The 14,907-nt window shown below is 43.9% G+C and overlaps 1 protein-coding gene across 4 annotated transcripts in view; it reads left to right on the top strand.

Annotated features, from left to right (window-relative positions):
• nos1apa (nitric oxide synthase 1 (neuronal) adaptor protein a) overlaps nt 1–14,907 on the top strand; it is a 372,151-nt gene that overhangs the window by 334,716 nt on the left and 22,528 nt on the right. The gene's annotated exons all lie outside the window — the stretch shown is intronic.

Here is a 14,907-nt window from a genome sequence, read left to right as displayed (position 1 = left end):
TTTCCAATCCCGCCAGCAGTGGGCATCATCAGGGATGGGAGGGGAAAGTTGGGAGAGGGCCAATATTGCTCTCCAAATTTTCCCACCACACCCATAACGAGACCCACCTTTGGTGGGACCAGAAAATCCTGCCCAGTGAATTGACATATTACATGAATATGTAGAGCTGGATTTTCTGGCCTCGCTCACCCTGAAACTGGAAAATCCCACCTGAGGTCAACGGACCTTTCTATGGTCCATCCCTTGCCCACTCCAATTCCCATGGCAGCGGAGTTGTAAAATTCGTCCCGTGTTCCAGACATCTGCTCCAGAGTTGCCATTCCCCAAATGAACTTATATCCCACGTTCTTTTATCAAAATGTACCTCAATTTAGTGTTCTGTATTTAGCGTTGCTACGCTATCTACTATTTAACTTAAATTGCAATAATTTATAACATACATGATAGTGTAACAGTTACTATGCTTCAAAAGCAATTTGCTGTGGGATATGCTTTCAGAATCTTGGTACGATGAGATGCTACACTATCAAAAATGAATTTGAGTATCAGAATTCTCAAACTGTAGATTCCACAATCTCACTCTGTAGAATTCACCATTTCACTGAGCAGAATTCGCTATCTCGCTCTGTAGAATTCACAATCTCACACTGCACAATCCACAATGGCACTTTGTGACATGGCATTTACAAAAATACTTGCACAATTCACAATCTCAAACTGTAGAATCCTCAATGTATCTTTGCAGGATTCAAAATGTCACTTTGCAGAATCCACAATCTCAAACTGCCGAATTCGTAAACTGTCTCACCCTCAGTAAATTTGGTGCTTCCAAATCTATGCTCCATTGTCAATGAATTGCAACATATTGGCATGCTGCATATATGTTAAATTAGAAGGATAATTTGAAGGATTTAATATTAGAGTGGGGATTCTGCACATCACACTGAAAGTAAATGTACTGTAGTCATATCTGTAGATGATACAAAAATAGGGGGAAAAGCAAGCTGAGAGAGGGATACGGTTTAAAAAGAGATACTGGTAGGTTAAGTAAGTGGGGAAGAAAGTTGGCAAGTGGAATATGATGTGGGAAAACGTGAAGTTGTTCACTTTGGAAGAAAGAATAAAAGAAGAGTATAATTTAAATGGAGAGAAATTGCAGAAAGTTGCAATACAAAGGGGCTTGGATAATTGTGCATGAAACTCAGGAAGCTAGCACACAGATACAACAGGTAATCAGGAAGGCTAATGGAATGTTGGCCCTTATTTCATGGAAGTTGGAGTGTAAGAGTAGGGAAGTCTTGCTGCAACTGTACAAGGTATTGGTGAGATCATATCTGGAAAACTGTGAGCAGTTTTTGTTCCCTTATTTAAGGAAAAATATTATTTCATTGGAGGCAGTTCAAAGATGGTTCAGTATGATGTCCCCAGTATGGAGAGATTGTCTTTTGAGGAAAGATTAAACAGGCTGGAACCCTACTCTTTGGAATTCAGAAGGATGAGAGGTGATCTCAATGAACCAGATAGGACTCTTAAGAGGCTTGACAGGGTAAATGCAGAGAGGATATTTCTCCTCATGGGAGAGTATAGGACTAGAGGGCATAGTCTTAGAATTTAAGACTGAAATGCAGAGGAATTTCTTCCCTGAGGGTTGAGAGTCTTTGACATTTCTTGCCACAGAGAGCTGTGGGGGAGGAGTTCTTGTGAATATTTAAGGCTGAGATGGATAGATTCTTGATCGGTAAGGGAATCAAGGGTTACAGGGAAAGGGCAGGAAAGTGGACATGAAGAATGTCAGATCAGCCATGATCCTATTGAGTGATGGAACAGGCTCGAGGGGCTGAATGGCCTATTCCTGTCCCTATTTCTTATGGTCTGTATGAGAATCAGAGCAGCGAACAGAAAATGTTCATTAGAAAGAAAATCTTGCATTTATTTCATGCCTTTCATGACACCTCAAATCCAATTAAATACTTTTGAAGTGTAGTTATTGTTGTAATGTAAGGAACACAGCAAGGGGCTCCACAAACAGCAAAGAGATATAATCAGATAATCTATTTTTGTGATGTTGATTGAGGGGGAAATGTAGGTCAGGTTATCAGTGATAACTTTCCTATTTTTTGAAAGGTGCCATGTGATCTTTTGTATCAGCCTGGGGGAGGCAGATAGGGTGCTGGTTAATGTTTCATCGGAGGGTCAGCACCTCTAACAGGTATAGCATTCCATCAGCCAGCCTTGATTTGTTTTTTTATGATTAGGTCATGAGGTCGAATGTGGAATCTTCTGACTTGAGGCGACAGTGCTGCTAATTTGAGTCATGACGTACTGATTTTTGTGCTGTTGTATAGATTCACTATCAGGTATAGTAGGTGGCCTACGCATGACAGATATTATACGTTACACATTAAAATGTTCACGGGATAATTGATTTTATTTCCCTTCAATACTGGAACATTGGACACATTGGGTGGGATTTTACGGGCTCGCTCATCCCGAAACCATAAAATCCGCCCCATGTTCCACCCCTCATCCGCTCTGATTCCCATGGTGGGCGGGATGGTAAAATTCCAGCCATTAAGTCTGACCTCAGAACTGTGATTCACTTCATATCTATCCATTGCACCTCCTCTTTGTTCACTTTAGATGCTTCTGTTTGGAATTAATCACTTGAAAATTATTTGTTTTTTCCCCTTGAAATTCTGTGACCAATGAGGGTGATTTGTAGAGGCCTGTAGGCATTGGCTTTGTGAATAATTGGAGTGCATTAAATTTGCTTCATATTGTGAGCATCAAATGGCTGCTTGTTAGCACATTCCCATTCTCTCTGCCCTGGTCAAGCTGCAGGAGAAGCAACTATAAATCAAATAATAATCTCTGCTACGGATAATCGATGTACATATAGTCAACGTAGAATATGAACTGGTATTTTTTATTCTAATATTTTACCCACTACGTTGATTCTTTTTTAAAAATGTGGTTTGCCAGAAGCAAAGTTTACTTTGTGTTTGCTTTTTTATATATGTATATGCTGCAGTTTCTCCTTACGAACACACTCTGTAAACCAGCCCCATCTATGTGGCATTTAAAATGGATTATGAATAATGCTGGATTTAAAGTGAAGGTTTATTAGCCTCACTAGGCCTAGTGCTGCAGAGGAGATTAAATGAAGGTTGCCTGTGAAATGCCAGCCTCATTAGCTCAGTCCAGTGGCTCGGTAGTGGGTTCTGTATAAATTGGACTTTCAGCTTGGTTTCTTCAACCACTGCATAGAGCTGCCGGGGTATTTTTTGTGTGGTTCACAACAGCAGTGTTTCATTTGAGATTTCTCTTTAATCGCTCCCCCATATTGTTTAAAGGGCATCTGCTCCTTGAGGAAGAAGCTGTGCGTCCTCTTGGCTCACAGCGATGCTCCACGCAGTGATGCACCTTGTACAGGAAGACCCCGTGTCGGCCAATAATTAGCAAAAGGTTTACCAAAGCACTCCCTTAAAAGAAAAGACAACTCTGCTTTAATTTTTTTTTGATGAAACAAGGGGAAAGGAAAACATCAAATGCAAGCTGTTTACCTTGTGGGAGCTCTAAGGCAAAAGATATATTGGAAAGACTTTTTGAAAAATATTTGGCCAAAACCCTATTTAAAACTGCAGGCTGCATGTGGACAGTGACATATCTTAGGTGTCACTGTGCTGAAAATGAATTACAAACCCTTTAACTCTATTACGCTCAAAACAAACGAAGGTCTTGCCAAGTAGTTTTTCATCAAGACGCTGCTCTTTAAGACAGCATAAGATTGAAACAATAGCTTTGAGTGTTTATATGTGAGAAATGCTTTTAACTTCACTAGCCTGTCCCTCCACTCCTTTCTGATGCTAGCAAGAACTGATGTCTATAATATGACTATAGGCATTCATTGTCATGGGAAAGGTAAGTCACAGGGAGACTCGAAGCTCAGAATCTTACAGCACAGAAAGAGGTCATCCATGCTTGTTCCCGCTAATTCAAAAGAATTGCCAACTTAGTTGTATTGGCCTACTCTTTCCCCATATCCGTGCACACATTTTTGTTAAGATGATTGTTGTGATGTTTCAAGGGTTCGGGCAATGCTATAGGCAGGGTCCCGCAACACAACATGGATACCCAGAAGCCTTAAGTCCAATTAATAAAGAATTTATTAATTAACCCATGTGAAGGCACATAGCTAATTCCTTAATCATGGAAGTAGAAAAGGCTCCAGTTGTCAAGGTGGTTTTCATCCAGTCCTTAGTCAAATTCTCAATCAAGTTCATTGTTCACAAAGCATGTGGTGCATTTACACAGTCACATTTCCACTGGCTTTCACCCTAAGCCTTCCTATATTAACAGGACTCAGCACTCTGCTTATATGATCTGATAAGACTGCACAGCTGATCCTTGCTGATTCCTCATCAGTCTGTCATGTGACTTCCTATGGCCACTGTGATAGGCAGGGCTGAGTTCAGCAGCCATATTATAACCATAGAAAAGTTACAATATGGAGGAAGGCCAGTTGGCCCATCTTGTCCATGCCAGGCCAAGGACATCCAGGTGCTCTTTCCAATGCCATCTTCCTGCACCCAGCCCATAGTCCAGTAGCTTAGAGCATTTAAGGTACAGATCCAGGTACTTTTTAAGAGAGTTTAGGGTCTCTGCCACCACCACCAATGCAGGCAATGAATTCCAGAAACCCACTACCCTCTGCAAAAAAAGGTCTTCCTCATGTTCCCTCTCCATTTATTACCATCCATCTTGAATCTATGTCCCTTGGTTCTCGAATTCTCCGTCAAGGGAAACAATTTCATCCTGTCCAGTCCATCTCTTCCCCTCATAATTTTGTACATCTCTCTCAAATCACCCCTCAGACTTCTTTGTTCCAAGGAAAATAACCCCAACCTCTCCTCATAGTTACACTTTTCTAGCTCTGCCATCGTTCTTGCAAACCTCTTCTGCAGTCTCTCCAGAGCAGTTGTATCTTCCTGTAATATAATGACCAGAATGCACACAATGCTCCAGTTACACCTTCACCAGTGTTTTATGCAATTCCAACATTACATCCTTACTTTTAGATTCTATATCTCTGCCAATGAAGGAGAGCATTCCATATGCCATATATTGAATGAGAGTTGGTTATGATCTAGAAAATGGTGGCACTGCAGTAAAAAAAATCATTTCATTACAACCCCCGCCCCCCCAACCAGTTTTTCTGTCAATTATCCTGGATTTGTGTCCTCTGTTCATTGATCTTCCTCCCATCAGTATGGACAGTTTCTCCTTATTTAGTCCATTTAAACCCTACGTAAGTCAAATCAATTTGAACACCTTTATTCAATTCCCCTTCATCACCTTCTCTACTTTAATTACAGCTTTCTTTTTTTTATTCATGGGACATGTGCATCGCTGGCTGGTCCTTGGAGGGCTGTTGAGAATCAACCACTTTGCTTTGGCTCTGGAGTCACATGTGGGCCAGACCAGTTAAGGATGACAAATTTCCTTACCTAAAGGACATTAATGAACCAGATGTGTTCTTTTTGACAATCGACAATGATTTCACGGTCATCAGTAGATTCTTAATTCCAGACATTTTTTATTGAATTCAAATTCCATCATCTGCCGTGGCGGGGCTCGAACCTGGGTCCCCAGAACATTGGCTGAGTTATCTGGATTAATAGTTTAGCGATAATACCACTAGGCCATCGCCTCCCCCAATACCAGGAGGAAACCCACACAGACAAGGGGAGAATGTACATACTCTGCACAGGCAGTAATCCAAGCCGGGTGCTATGAGGCAGCAGTGCTAACCACTGGCAACTGTGCCATCCCGGTCCTCTAATCTCTCCTAAATGGAAAACCTGACATTGGCACCGTTTTACATGAAATAAATTGTGAGAGATTTAAGTCATCAGTTTTCCACTCAAAATGGAGACCCTCTATTTGGGCATCCCTGACTGACAGACCACTCCAGTGACTGGGCCCATCGCTTTGAATCGTGGAAACAAGGCCAGCCTGAAAGCTGCCTGGGGAAATGGATTTTATTTAAAATATATACAAATCAAAACTCATCTGCAAAGCAGGAATTAAAACTTACCATTCAAATTTACCTTCATCCCTGAGTCATGGCTCACCATTTATTTCTGAGGTGAAAACTGTGGCAAATAAAGTTGTTCATTCTAAGACCATTCTGTGCTGAGAAACATACTGCTTCAAGTTGTGTTCTGTTCTAATTCTTAATTTGCATTCTAAACAAGTCAGGAAAGGAGAGGTATAGGAGGGCGATCTTACCACCGTGCCCCGCTGGCCGATGGGTGGGGCGAGCCGGTAAGATCGCGCCAGAGCCGAGAAATTAGGTGCCCACCCAATTTCTCGCCTCTCGCGGTCTTATCGGAACCGGATATCCAGCGAGTTCAGCCTCGTACCCATTTCCGGTGCGAGGCTCAATAAGTTATTTAAATATAGGCTGAAGCTCATTTAAATGGAATTAATGAGCCCGAGATGGTATCATCCGGGCCCAAAGTACGAAGATAAAAGTACAGCACAGGTACTTCGGTTGCCCTAAATAACCTAAAAAAAACCTCCTGCCCTTACTCTTGCCTTTGTAGCCTCATCAGGAGTGAGAAAAACAACTGGTCTCCATGAATGAGAACCAGTCTTGATGATCTTGTTGGTAGAACCAGAGGCCAATAAGGACCTCTGGAGGCTGGGGGCAAGGGAATATGCCCCTCGGACAGTGCCAGCCTGGCACCCAGGCATTGTCCACCAGGCACTGGGCAGTACCAAGGGGGCAGGACCTAAGTGGAAGGGCCTTCTGGTGGGTGGGACCTACTGGGGGCCAGTCGGTGGGTTGGGGGGGTGGGGCGGCAGAGGCGGAGGCTTCCACCCAGGTTGCGCTTGGTGGGGAATGGACGGGGGGGGCCTTGCAGCCATTCTGCAGTTGCGATTGGTAGGGAAGAGAGGGGGGAATCCCACTACTATTTTGCAGGCGATCGACGGAGAAGGAAAGCGGGGTGGGGGGGGGGGCACTACCACTCTGCAAGTGATCAAGGCGGGAGGTGATTGGTCTGGCGGGGGTGGCGGTGGAGGCCATCTGCAGCAGCAGAGGCCTGACAGATCTCTCAGGTCTCTCTCTCTCTCAGACCTCTGCTGGTTGCCATTGAGCTTGTGCAGCCACAGAGGTCTGCACTAGTACAATGGTGCCCTTTGCTGCTACAGGAGGCTGGCTGGCGATTTAAGCCCTGTCCCCTTTCCCTGCAGGTGAGGAATGGTTTAGCCTATTTTTTCATGCACTAAGTGCGCAAGATTCTGAATTTGAACTTGCCCCTACAAAACGGGTGAGAAACGTTCCTGTTTTCCCGCCCATCCTAGATTGAGAATTCTTTTAGTAAGATCGCCCCGTTGGAGTTTTTTTGGTGAAAGAGAGAGCTTGAGCTCTGAAAGTTGAAGGCACCCCTTGACTGCTGAGGTGCAATAAAAAAGAATGGACAATGGTTGAGTAGGCAGCAGCAGAGGGTGGAGACATTAAGCATCTTCATATTGGTTCAGGCCTGGTGGATCGCCTTCCATTACCATTTACCCAGGGAGCTGTGGCTGGAACCCTCAGCAGAGTAAAGAGTGTCACATTTGATGATGCGGTATAATAGGTTATCCTCCAAGTGCCAGAGGTGAAGGGAAGTAGAGTGTCAAAGCATCTTCACACACTTGTTGAGTAGTACCTTGCAGTCTGCGGGAAAATGTGGCCAAATTGTTACCAAGATGGTTGAGCGCTGAGAATAATCTGTGGTTCTCCATGGTTGTTTAAGTATTGTTAAATTCCTAGCTAATGGCCCGGCTGCAGAACTTCCTTTAAAATCCCCAAGTATGTTGAAAGTTGCAAGAGGCACTCGGGCAATAAGAGTTGAGAGAATTGTATCTGCTCCTTGTTCTGTATGTATCACCGAGCTCTGTTTCATTGTCGTTTATGCCAATACCGTAATTAATGTGGAGAGTGTACTTTCCCCAGGCGCATCCCCCCCCCATCCCCCAATCACAACCCTGTTTTCCAATCAGTTGAAGAGCATCACACAGTCATGCATCCCAGAATTAGCAGGAATGTCCAAAGCTTATATGCATGCCCATACCCAACTCTCTTTCACTTTCTGTATATAAATAAGAAAGTATTTTGTGATGAAAAATATAGTATTTTTTGTACTGACAGAGAACAGAATCGTCTGTGTGGTCATTGAATCATCCAGAAATATCTTTTACTTTCTATCTTGTTGCTGATTGGAGGTAAATGTGGGCCTGTGTTAAACCACATGGGAGCAAGGGCAGGCTTTCCTATCGATGGTCTCTGCACTATTCCCCTGAACTGGCCGATTATCAAACGGAAGCAAATTCTGAAATAAATCAGCCTATCGCTTACAATGCACATTGGCTGAGGTGCGATGATTATGAATCTAGGCACTTGAAAACTAATGGAAATCGTTTAGACGCAGCTCTTTAATTGACTCTCGCTGCATCGGTAATCAAAAAGCAGCCGCTACTGTCTAAGTGCAGGCAAGTGTGGTGGATTCAACATAACCACCTGTTTCATAGCTTTGTCTTAACACCAGCACCGAGGCTTCCCTGCTTTCTCATTTCTTAGTGGCATCCCTTTCGTGAGGTTGCGTACGTGATTACACCAGCACTCTCAAGCTGTTATGAATCTATCTGCATCTTTACAGATCAACAGTTAAGACCATAAGACCATGAGTCTCATGGGAGGGAGGTGGGGTAGTGTCCATAGGAAAGCAAAGTATATTTTGGACCAGACGTCAGGATATCTTACATGATGTGACCGAAAATGTTTTTTCTGATCTTTATGTTCAGGACAAGGATTTCAATCATCAGCAGTTTGATTGCCTTTTTTGGGACTTCTTGGGCAGGAATTTCCAGCTATGCTCACCCCAAGAGCGGAAAATCCCACCCGAGGTCATTGGGCCCTTGTATGATCCGTGTCCTGCCCGCTACGATTCCCGTGGCGGGCGAGACGGGAAAATTCAGCCCTTCATTTTCAAACAATAGATTATATTTAAGTTGCACCTTTAACAGAGCAAAATGTGTCAAGGTCCTCCAGTAGGAGGGTCAGGGCCTAGGGTCAGAGAGGATATTGGACATAGGACAGGACTAGAGAGAAAAGCTATGTCACAGACCAAGCTCTATGTGAACAATGAGAAAAACAAGTTGCAGATTGCAAGTGAGCTGAAGTGTACAGGAAATCTGAGGACCACTTCTTCCATCAAAACATTAGACAATAAGGAATAGGATCAAGAGAAGGTCATTCAGCTCTTCAGGTCCACTCGCTAAGATCATAGTTCATTTTTCGCTTTCACTCCACTTTCCCTGGACTGTCCCTGTATCTTTTGAATCCCTTAATACCCAAAAATCCATAATCTCTGTCCTGAAAATACTCAGCAACTGAACATCTACAGTGCTCCCAGAGAGCAAATTCAAATATTTCATGATCCTTTTAGTTTATCCTCATCTCTGTGCTAAGTGGCCAACCACTCATTCTAAAACTGTGACCCCTAGTTCTAGATTCGCCAGCCAGGGGAAATTGCTCTCACAACAGTGACCCCTCAACTCCTTTAATAATTTTAAATGCTTCAATTAGATCATTTCACATTCTCCTAAATTCTGGATAATATAGGCCTAGTCTACTCAATCACATCTGGGAGGACAACATTCCCATTCCAGGAATCAGTGCATCAAGTAGAGACTCCGTGGCATGAAGTTTTGAGGTACAACTTTTCTCTCCATTCCACCAGAGTGCTCAGTTCCCAGGTACATCAAAGGGCAGCAGACGGCACAGTTGTTAGCACTGCTGCCTCACAATGCCAGGGACCTGGGTTCGATTCCTGGCTTGGGTCACTACCTGTATAGAGTTTGCACATTTTCCCAGCGTCTGCATGGGTTTCCACTGGGCGCTCCCGTTTCCTCCCACAGATCAAAAATGTGCAGGTTAGGTTGATAGGCCATGCTAAGTTGCCCCTTAGTGTCAGGGGGATGAGTTAGGGTAAATACATGGAGTTATGGGGATAGGATCTAGCTGGGATTGTGGTCAGTGCAGACTCAATGGGCTGAATGGCTGTCTCCTGCACTGTAGGATTCTATGAAAGGGGATATGAGGACGGAAGTCCATTCTCTCAAGCTTCTGCCTCCACCAGATCGTCCCAGCATTTTTAGTGCCTCCTCAATCTTACACCACTGGGCCTACATGGTTTATCTTCTGTCTCAATTTCACTTTCCCTAGACTATTCCGTATCTGTTATATCCCTCAATACCCAAAAATCCACAATCTCTGTTCTTACACCACGGGGCCTACACCCATAGGAAGCTTTGCTGCCGGAAAACAAAACTGCTGAGTGTTGACGGTGATGTTCCGACTCATTTTCTTCCAACATTACAGACGGCTGCCCAAATGGAGGCGAGCCTTGCACCAGAACCCTCCATAGAATGGTGGGTTTGCAGGGGTCGCTTGATCACTCTGAGAAAAGATGGCCCAAATTGCATTGAAATAGTCCTCTTTCCACCACCTTCCCCCACTCCTTCCCAACTTCTGTCTGTCCCACTTCCCCTGGATGAACTCAGAGACTTGAGGCCTTCCGCCAATTGCCAGGATCGTAGCCACAAACCTCAGAGGCGCACCATTTTATTATTGTTCCTAATTCAGGAACAATGCCCCCAAGATGGAAAAATGTCCCCTTCAGGCACATTATGGAGGCCTGGAAAGGAAAAGTGTTCCTTTTCATCTTTTAACCTTGAATTTACAACATGTCAGGATGTTTCCTTCATCAAGTATGACCTTACAATAAAGGCCACTCTTCCTTGTAGCATCGCTGTCTCGGTTCTGAAGGCAGTGATTTATATCATAGAATCCTACAGTGCAGAAGGAGGCCATTTGACCCATTGAGCTTGCACCGACCACAATCCCACCCAGGCCCTATCCTGATCACCACACTTATTTACTCCACTAATCCCCTAAGGGACAATTTTAGCGTGGCCAATCAACCTAACCTGCATATCTTTGAATTGTGGGAGGAAACCAGAGCACCCGGATGAAACCCATGCAGACTCCACACAGACAGTCAGCCGAGGCCAGAATTGAACCCAGTCCCTGGTGCAGTGAGGCAGCAGTGCTGCCCTGATTATATAGCTGCATTGCTCAAGTATCAAGTCTATATCAAGAACCTAGGTGCTGAGTATGGCTGTGGTTCCAGTACAAACCTTAATCTGCTCTTGCCTGATAGCCACACTTTCCAATAGTCACATGGTAAGACAACCTTCCTTCTTTATGTGGCTCAGTTCCATCCCATCATTAGAAAAGCTTAACAGTTGTTCAAAATAAGCTTGAGGAATACTTTGTTGCATTTAATCATGGGAATATTTCACAAGGGATATCGTTCATTATAATTATTATTAATGATATTTGAACAAATCTTTCTTATTCAATGTATGCTTGACAGGCCTAGCAAAGGAAGAATTATACTACCATAGTTATTGTTAACTCTTCTGCAAGAAAGTTCCACAGTGTTTTAAAAGTGTGTGTGGGGTTGTTCTTTGATACTGTCACCCTTGACAATGACAGGTGCCTTTTTGGAACCCATATTGGGATTTTCCATTGACATTTTCCATAATGACACCTACCTCCCCATTGATCAGATAAGTTAGCTTCTGAACCCATTCTGAGTCAGTCATTAAATTCAACTGCAGAGAGCCTTTCAGTGCCCGAATTATTTTATTCTTCACACAATCGAATTCCTGAAGTCCTAACTCTTGCTCAGATTTGATTCCTGAGTCAGCACCTGCCGTCCACCCCCAGAAGTGGTGACTGTTGATTATTTAACTGAGAGGAACACCGGAACAGGAGCAGGTCAATGAATTAGACTGAGACTGGAGTGTGTGTTCCTCTTCTTTGACGACCTTATCCAGCAAATAATGTGGAACTCATGCTCGAAAATTCCAATTTCCCACAGCCTATGAGCTCCAAACTTCCACTCCCTTTTCTGGGGTTGGGGTGGGGGTGGGGTGGGGGGAGATGGGAGTGTTGGTACCTGCTTGGGAAGGTGGTGGAAACAGGCACGATAGCAACATTTAAGGAGTGTCTTAATAGACACGTGAATGGGAAGCGGACAGAGTGATGGAAATTATGTATCGGAGCAGGCTTGATGGAGCAAAGGGCCTGTTCCTGTGCTGAATTGTTCTTTGTTCTTTAACATTCCAACCTTCAATTCTAATCCAAGGAAGCTTTCTGATTTCAATCCTGTGTGGCCCAGCTTTAATTGTCACGTGATATCCTCTTTATTTGAAATCACCCACTAGAGGATGCAGACATACATTGCCGAACCCCCCTTATAACTAAGTACCAAGATTTGTTCATCTCTCATGCTTCTAATCTCACGGGAATACATGCCACATTCATGCAATCTGCCCTCAACAATTTAACCCCTTCAACCCTGCTTTGATTCCTTTGTTCCCAAGAGTGACTGAAAGTTGATGATTGTGATCCTTGCGCTGTATGTCCATACTAACAGTGAAAATCTAACTTGAGGCAAAGACTGATTCTATTGATCAAACCCTGCGCTAACTATTGCTGTGATATTTGCTTTGGAATCTTTCTAACTAATGCAACAAGAGCTTATTGCTCTCTTCCTACTTTGACTCTGTATACTTGGCTCTCTCTGACAATATTCTCGTGGTATTGTAAGTGCACTTATCGTGTTGCTGTCCTCAATCTGCTTTCTGCTTAATAAACCTACTTTTGTACTCATGGCTGTTTTTGTATTTTTTTCTCCAAGCATTTTTTTTACAAAAATGCAGTCCCTTTAAGATTTCTGGCTAAAACTCACATTAAAGTGCAAAGTCTAAAATCTTGTACTGTGTTCAGGAGGTGTACATCTGTCTAGGGTTTTTAAGACTAACTTCCTAACTGTGAGTAATGATGAACGATCCTAACTCCTCCCCATTCCCAAAGAGAAAACTGTTCTTGCGGCAATAATCTCAGTGGGATGGGCTGCTTCATTTGATTCCATTTTCCTCCAGTCCAATACAGAGATCACAGGGACATGCCCAAGATCAACTTTTGATTATAATGTTGCACATTATTTCTTTAATATAACATTCTGGCACAGCAGCCCAGTGGTTAGCACTGCTGCCTCACAGGGACCTGGGTTCAATTCTGGCCTTGAGTGACTGTCTGTTTGGAGTTTGCACGTTCTCCCCCTGTCTGCATGGGCTTCCTCCGGATGCTCCAGTTTCCTCCCACAGCCCAAAGATGTGCGGGTTAGATGGATTGGCTTCTTAGTGTCCCAAGGTGTTAAATTGCTTCTTAGTGTCCCAAGATGTGTAGGTTAAGGGGATTAGTGGGATGTTTGCTGGAGCAGACGAGTGAAGGAGCAGAGAGAGAGCTAAGATTTTACCTGTTAAAAACCTGCTTAAAATAAGTTTAAAGCACTTTGTTCTTTGTAGAACTGTTTAAAGCATTTATTTATTGTATTTACTGCTTTAAGAATTCTGAGGGAGTGGTTAGCAGGCAGTTGTGGGCCATCAGCTTTAATTATCAACTGGCCACACGGTGAAGCCTTCCATTGTTTGCTGGAGCAGACGAGTGAAGGAGCAGAGAGAGAGCTAAGATTTTACCTGTTAAAAACCTGCTTAAAATAAGTTTAAAGCACTTTGTTCTTTGTAGAACTGTTTAAAGCATTTATTTATTGTGTTTACTGCTTTAAGAATTCTGAGGGAGTGGTTAGCAGGCAGTTGTGGGCCATCAGCTTTAATTATCAACTGGCCACACGGTGAAGCCTTCCATTGTTTGCTGGAGCAGACGAGTGAAGGAGCAGAGAGAGAGCTAAGATTTTACCTGTTAAAAACCTGCTTAAAATAAGTTTAAAGCACTTTGTTCTTTGTAGAACTGTTTAAAGCATTTATTTATTGTATTTACTGCTTTAAGAATTCTGAGGGAGTGGTTAGAAGGCAGTTGTGGGCCATCAGCTTTAAATCAGCGCCAGGTTTAAAAGGAGGCCTGGTATAGACAGTGGGAAGCAGAGTGAGCTATTAGGGCTTAATATCAAAAAGGGCCGGAGGGAAAAAAGGCCAGGTGAGTTCGTTTGAAAAACAAGGGAAAAAAAACAAAAAAAAATTTTTTTCAAAACTACTACAGTAAATAATGGAGGGGCATGTGATGTGTGGTTTCTGTATGATGTGGGAACTGGTGGACCCCAGGGTCCATCCCAGTGACCATGTCTGTAGTAAGTGCAGGTTGCTGGAGGAGCTCCAGCTCAGGGTAAATGAGCTGGCCTCTGAGCTACAGACACTGAGGCTCATCAAGGGGAGAGAGGGTGCCATTGTCAATGGGGTGCAAGTGACATCCACCCCCCCTAGACTGGCTAACTCCAAGGGTCAGGGACAAGAGGGGGCTGCTGGGAGGAGGAAGGGGGGTGGGGAGCAGAGGCCTCAGCCTCTTAATCTGCATAACAGGTTTGAGGTTCTTGCTTCCAGGCTGGACGAGAACGAGGCAGGTGAGGTTGGTGAGCAAACTGCACACGGTACAGTGCTGCAGCAGGACATAGGCAAAGAGAGGGGGAAAAGGAACGTAGTAGTGATTGGGGATAGTGGGGTGAAGGGTATTGACACTGTCCTTTGTCACAATGACAAAGTGCACAGAAGGGTGTGTTGTCTGCCTGGTGCTCGGGTACAGGATGTCGCAGCTGGGCTGCAGAGGAACCTGGAGTGGGAGGGTGAGAATCCGGTCGTTGTGGTACATGTGGGTGCCGGCGACGTAAGCAAAATGCGGACTGAGGATCTGGGGAGGGAGTATGAAAAGCTGGGAATGGAATTAAAAAGTAGAACCGACAAGGTGGTTATCTCTGGGCTACTGCCTGAACC

The sequence above is a fragment of the Carcharhinus amblyrhynchos genome, chromosome 9 (assembly GCF_965287045.1).
Source record: "Carcharhinus amblyrhynchos chromosome 9, sCarAmb.v2.hapA, whole genome shotgun sequence".
Taxonomy (NCBI): domain Eukaryota; kingdom Metazoa; phylum Chordata; class Chondrichthyes; order Carcharhiniformes; family Carcharhinidae; genus Carcharhinus; species Carcharhinus amblyrhynchos.
Note: the sequence above shows the minus strand (reverse complement) of the source record. Positions and strands in the feature narration are given on the sequence as shown.